A 7132-nucleotide genomic window follows, 5' to 3' on the forward strand; every position below is an offset into this window, starting at 1 on the left:
CCGACGAGCGAGCCACGGGCGCGGCCTCGCTGCCCTGTGGGCCCCTGGCGCGGGCGCCGCCGCCACGCAGGCCGCGGACGCGGGCCATGCTGCCCTGCAGGCCGCTACGCCCGGCGCGGGTGGAGGAGCGGCGGACCAGGCGGATGCCGGGCGGGTTAGGGTCAGCGGCGGGCGCGAGCGCCGCTGCCGCGCAGGCTACCGCAGGAGCAAGCCGCAGGCGTGGGCCACGCTGTTGCGCAGGCCGTAGGCGCGGGCTCCGCGGCCGCTCTAGCCGGCCGGCCAGCACCATCCACGACGCCGACCTGGTGCCTGGGCACAGCTGTGGAAGACGACGACGTGCTCCCTCCCCTCCATCTCCGTTCTCTTCTCTTCCTCTGTTTCTACTCTCTCTCTCTCTCTCTCTCCGACGCCGGTGTGAGCATGGAGGTGAGGCGGAGGTTCAGGAACGGCGGCAGCCTAGCAGGTCGGCGCGCCATGGATTGGATTCGCCAGTGGTCACCGGCTGAAGTCCATGTCTTGTGCAAATGTCTCAGTGGCAGGTGCTGGGAAGAAGAAGGGGATAACTCTATCCATGAGCTAACCGTATTTGCTTGTGCAGCCTACCAAACAAATGTCCGGTCCGGCTAGCTTCATACATAGAAACAGCACATGAGTAGTTGCACGCGATGAGCATGTCACAATCCAATCGTCGGTCTCTGGCCAGCCACGTGAACCACCCTGGACCAGGAAACAAACACGCCCAAACAGACGGCGTCCATCCGCACCGTACTGCAGTAAACAAACAAACGGCCGAGCAATGGCAGGCGCGCAGGCGGGCAGCATCCGCCACCGACCGGGAGGTGAGGTGAGAATTCCGTCGAGACGACTCGCACCCACCTCCGTCTCCGTGTATCTTTTGCCTTTTGGCGACCGACCGATCACATCGGGCGCGGGGCGCAAGATATGGAGGTGTGTTGCGATCGATCGATCCTGCTTCCTGCGAAATGAAACGTCTTGGGTACGGTGAATCGGTGATTTCTGGCCGCCGGCCGGCCTCGAAAGCGAGATGGTAGAGCACGTACGCACGGGCGACGGCCGATCGACGGGACGTGAGGCGAGGCGACGGGACGGCGAAAAAGCGCTCGCCTCTGCTGCCGCCTTGGCCCATCCCGGTAGCGGGCCAGTGGACTCGATCGGCGTCGTCGGCGCCGTCATTGTCGCAATATCTCACGATGACACGCCGCGAGGCCGGCCATGACAGGGCAGCTTGACCATGAACCCACGCTGATGCACGCCTTTGTGTGAATCTAACTCCACTCCGGCACAGCAGAGCAGACAGACGATTGATACGCTAGCTGCTGCGTTAGCTGACAGACTACGCGTCATCCTTTGGAAGAGTGCAATTGCAGTGGGAAGTATGTGCATCATCACCACTTCACCAGGCAGAGGCAGCCCACGGACAGGGACCGGGACCGGGACTGTGCCGTGGATCACTGTTCGTGTGTGTACTGTACCTATGCTAGCCGCCTTTGGTCTCCATCACCTCGGGATCGGATCATGCAATGATGCAATGCCGACAGAAAAAAGCTGGGAGGCCGTCATCTGTCAGGGGCCTCAGGGGCAGAAGCTTGATCTTGGTTGACGTACGACGAATGCAGCCCAGGTTGACGTTAGACCTGCACTCCATGTCTCCAGCTTGACAAAACAAGGTCACGGCATTTCAGTGCATTTCAGGTCCAGAATTATGAGTCTCCAGACTTTTATGAGTTTATTTGAACCAATTGTAGATATTCCAAACGGAATGCCACTGGAGTGACATGTGGGTCCTCGAGTCTTCTTACTTTTGTTTTATTTTTTTACTTTCCAGGGTAGTGGCACAGATGATTTTCTCCAGTGCATTTGACAATTATTTACAGACTTTTGGAGCTGCCTTGTAGTGAGCTGTCAGAGATTCAGAGATCCAGCGGCGCAGCACACTAGCTATTATGTCTGCCATCCATAATCATCGTACAGTATGAAACTGACGTATGCTGTTTTGTTTTGGGGAAAGTCCAATTTACACCCTCCAATTTTCACTAAAATCCGGATTTCAACCTCAAACTTCAAAACCGGATAACTTTGGCCCTCCAACTCTGGAAAAAGTTCAACTCGGCGGTTTCACGTGTGAACAGTAACTTTTGATATTTTTAGGAGGCGCTGAAATTTTATATTATTTTTTCGAGCATCTTAACGTCCTCAAATGAAAAAACTCAAAACTACAAAGATGTAGATCTCATCGAGGTCTATAATTTACATATAAAAATTATCTTCATCCAACATCGTATTGAAGGGTTTTCTATTTTTTGAAATTTGAGTCTCATCACGCGACAAAATATGGTGCTGAAATTTTATATTATTTTTTCGAGCATCTTAACGTCCTCAAATGAAACAACTCAAAACTACAAAGTTGTAGATCTCATAGAGGTCTACAATTTACATATAAAAATTATCTTCATCCTACATCGTATTGAAGGGTTTTTTATTTTTTTGAAATTTGAGTCTCATCACGCGACAAAACAGTTGTAGTTTTGAGTTGGAAGTGGCGGGTGCTCCAACGAGGACTACAAATTTGAAATTTGAGTTGTTCCAACGCGGGTGCTCCAACGAGGACTAGTGGGGAGTGGCGACTCTCCGATATATCGGCAAAACATCGCCGCGTTCCTCTCTCTCTTTACCTTGAGCATTTACTTTGAGTATTTACTTTGAGCAATTCAATACTTGTCTTTACATTTATAGAATTGCCATGCTAGAGTAAGTTTGGAACATAGGTTGCAAGTCCTTTGTGTGTTAGTTTGATAGAAACACTTTTCTAGACACAATGGGTTAATTGGGCTATCCGTAAGATTTTATTATTGCAAGAAAATTTAGAATTAGCCCAATTCACCCCCCTCTTGGGCATCTTGATCCTTTCAGCAAAGTCCTAAACGGTTTAAATCGTGATCGCGATATGAGATCCTTGAACAGGACTATATAAGCAGTCTATCGACCATGCCAAAATGCATCGTATTGAGCTAGGGTTTTTGCCTCTTCTTGTTGTTGCGCCGCTGCCGTAGCTTCTCTAGTCCGATTGCTTGCGTGCACCAACGACCGGGCGAGCGGGTCTCCGGAACCTTCGTCCTTGCGATCATGTACCGGGAGAGGACGAATAAGGTTTTTGGGAGGTGCTCTTCACACGACTGCTCCCAACCTTCATGACGGGCCGTCTTCCATCCAAGTCGGGCGGCGCTATGTCCCGACGTATCCGTCGTCAACTGCTCCAAGCTCTTCCTCCGCCGCTCATCGACGACCTCGCGCCGCCATCACCAGTATCGATGCTGTTCACATCTCTATCACCACGTCATCTCCTGCTACAGTCAAAAGGTACACATCTCGTTATACAATGTCTTTCTTCCACCCATTTAATCTGACTGGTGTACGGGCTGTGCCAGTAGTTATGTTTATGCTGCTGTTAAATCATGCTAGTATACAAGTTATGCTTAATCTAGTTCTTGAATTTGTCATGATTTATTTTCTGGTTTCAATCTGGAAACTGCCTAATTATTTAACGATGCAAACTGTCCTTTGAACGATTCTACCAGTACCTCTTGGCACGGCACTATGGCTGCAGGCAGTGAACACCTACAAATTCAGGAATGGCGACGAACAGGGCTGAGCTCGCTCTTCGCGGACGTCAGGGTGATAGTTCAGGTTGATCAGCGACGTCAGGGTTTCTTGTCCACTTGTGGACGGGAGAAGAACATTCATCTGACTGGTGTCCAGAGCCTCGTTGCATGGGAACGGATCTGCGGTTCTGCACCACAAAGGAGCAAGGGGTCTCGGCGTCTCGCCGTCTCAGCATCAGAGATGGCCATGTTCGCTGCTCTTATGAGCCGTACTTTTTCAGTAAAAGAACAACGTTTTTCTCTCACGATAAATCGGTGAACATGTCTGCTGCTCAAACTCATTCACCGGCTGCAGTCTGCCACTGACCCGTCGTGGACCAATTGGGTCCGTCGACACTCCTTAAAGGCGATCTCCATTGTCACCACTGGGAAACACTGAGGTCTCTACTGCCGCTGTATCGGGCGAACACCACGGTCGATTTGGGTGATATGGCTGCAACTGCAACACAATTTTTAGAGAACAGAGTTTTCCCTCCGCTTTATTTTGTTGAAACAAAGCAGTCACCAGGCACAACCGTGGTGAGCGCTGAATTCGTTACAGCACAGCGTACATGGTTGCAACACATCCTTCTGGCACGACGTCTGCAATGGGGATGACTCACTCGCCGACCGCTTCAAAGCCTCCACACACAGTCACTGCACACACAAGAATTGATCCGTGCATCAGGCCTTGCACTGGTGCTGGTGCCTCGCCTTTCCTAGCAGGCAATGCATGTATATTGCTTCCTATTATATGTATGTTTACAATGAAGAGGACTTGAACGAGAAACAAACGCAGGGCTCGGTCGAGCAGCTCCTGCATACACGGCCACGAACTGCACTACTGCATGTGCCATCCCACACGCCCAGCTCGCGTCGTGCAGTCGTGCTCACTTCACACAAGCCCACGACTCCACGACTTGCTCACGCGGATAGGCCACGACGATGTCAGTACTGGACTGCTGGAAGTCTGAAACACAGAGAAAACGTTTGAGCGGGAACACAGGCTTACAAAGCTTGCCAACACTTCATGTGGGAAAACTGGGCGTGCAGTTATTCATCTGGCAACTGATACAGGCATACAGTCTTACTGTAAGGTAGGACAAATGAGCAGTTCTTTCCTCAAAAAAAAAAGAGCAGTTCTTGATGGCCACAATGCAGTTGAATTCAGGGTTTTTTTTTTTCTGATAGCTCAACCTGAAGGCTTCATGCTGTGGTGTTGACGGTCAGTGCCTTCAGTTTCTTTTCTCACAGAGGATTCGCGGACCTCATAAACAGATTCCACGATCCCAAACACACATATGCTGGAAAGATAATTTGCTTCATCAGATAACCCAAAGCTAGGAACAAACATGTAGTAGTAAACTGCACACAGAGGGCACTGCTTAGCAAGGTTGCTGACCTGATTGTGAAGTTTCCTTCATGTTTCAACGATGGATAGTTTTTTCCTTGATATATGATGAGGCGTCCTGTGGCATTTCCCTAGCCCCATAAAGAAATCCTCTCAGAAATGACCCGATCCGCTTGCTTCTGAAGTCAGAGAGGACATCAGCGCTTGGCATCCCTTCAGTTCGCAGCCCACATCACCACAAACAAGGGAACTGATTCCCTACAATGAATGAACCAGACACAGGAATGGCGAGACCTTTCCACATGTGCACAACAACGAACCTTCTCTTACGTGAACGATCTTACCCCGAGGACGTTTACATTTCAGCAGCTTCCTTGTACTCCTCACAAGGTCCCAAACTATGTTGCTTTGGTGCCTGGATAAGTGTTTCACGCGCCTATGACACAGCAATTGGTTCCTGCCAAGATTTAGCTTGCCCAAGAAAATTTGGCATGCACCAGCTATTGCCAACAAACAGCCTAGCAGAGTGCCGGCCAGCAAATAGTTCGCCCCAATTTGGCCGCTCTAGGAGGCTCCGTGGCATCCACACCAAGTCACCAACACTGAGCAAGGCGTGCCTCCGGGCGACCTCTTGCGGCGCAAAGCAAGCACCACTTGTGCTCTCACTCTCAGATCTTGACATTTAGATTCCGCAAATACTGATCATCCTGGATGAAAATGAGATACCACAAAATGGACGAGAAACCTCATCTCCCAAAACAGGATCCTGCAAATATATAGAAACGGATGAGATAAACTCATAAAAGTAAAAAACGGGACAAAAAATCTCCATCCATTTTCATCCCTTCTCACTAGTTCCTTGATGTGTTATGTTTGTCTAATCAGCCACGGAAGTATGATTTTTTTTTTGAGGGGAGGGGAAGCCACGGAAGTATGATGAGTTCCATAAAAGAAAAGTAAATGTCACATTCTTGCATTTTTTTGAGGGGAATATCACATTCTTGCATGACAGTGTTTTAATTTAGACCCACGAGGCCCAAGAGGCCCACACATCATGACTTCAGTCCAATATCGGTCCAACCCTTCCCCTGGAGGCAAGCAATCGATTGTGATATGTGAACCAACCTTTGTTTGGTGGTGCCACGATCAAAAACTCAAACTAAATACAGGGTGGTAATTCTCTCAAAAAATAAATACAGGCTGGTAAAGGAATAGAGTCCTGATCCGCTTGGATATGGGAGTTGTAGCATCAGACGGCTCCTGGGCTTTATAAGCAAGGAGAGGCCGTGAGGGCCGGGGAAAAGTCACGGCCTCCCGTCGACTCGTTTTACTCATCATCATCAATCATCTCGCCGCGCGCCGCAGCTAGCTAGGGTTTCGTTTCGTCGCATCAGCATCAGCTTTCGGTCGTTCGATGGCGTCTTCCTCCGAGGCTGAGAAGACGAAGACGATTACTTGAGGAGCTCCGACTCCGAGGAGTTCGAGGTGGAGGAGGCGATGGCGATGGAGTCGCAGACCATCCGCCACATGATTGAGGACGACTGCGCCGACAACGGCATCCCACTCCCCAACATCAATTCCAAGATCCTCGCCAAGGTCATCGAGTACTGCAACAAGCACGTCCACGTCGCCGCAGCGGACACCACCAACCCCTCCGGGGGCGGCGAGGACCAAGAATTGGGACGCGGAGTTCGTCAAGGTCAACCAGGCTACGCTCTTCGACCTCATCCTGGCTGCCAACTATTTGAACATCAAGGGATTGTTGGACCTGACCTGTAAGACGGTGGCTGACATGATGAATGAAGGGTAAGACTCCGGAGGAGATCCGCAAGATATTCCACATCACGAACGACTACGCATGTCGGTGTAGAAAGTGACCAACACGTAAATATTTATAGTTTTGTTGTACATTGTGATCGGACGTGGCCTAGCACTCAATGACACAGGGTTTATACTGGTTCAGGCAACGTGCCCTACGTCCAGTTTAAGTCGGGTCGGTGACTTTATTCCTGAGCCCATGTGCTCGAAGTTTGCTGTGGGGTTACAAACGAGAGGGAGTAAGATAGGGGGTGCAAGAGGTCTGGTCAGACTCTGGTCTAAAGGGCCGAGAGTGACGAGACCT

The 7132-nt window shown here is 50.4% G+C and overlaps 1 pseudogene; it reads left to right on the forward strand.

Annotated features, from left to right (window-relative positions):
• Nucleotides 1–6424: 6424 nt before the first annotated feature.
• Nucleotides 6425–6887, forward strand: LOC136499915 (SKP1-like protein 1; annotated as a pseudogene).
• Nucleotides 6888–7132: the final 245 nt, after the last annotated feature.

The sequence above is a fragment of the Miscanthus floridulus genome, chromosome 13, assembly GCF_019320115.1.
Source record: "Miscanthus floridulus cultivar M001 chromosome 13, ASM1932011v1, whole genome shotgun sequence".
NCBI lineage: Eukaryota > Viridiplantae > Streptophyta > Magnoliopsida > Poales > Poaceae > Miscanthus > Miscanthus floridulus.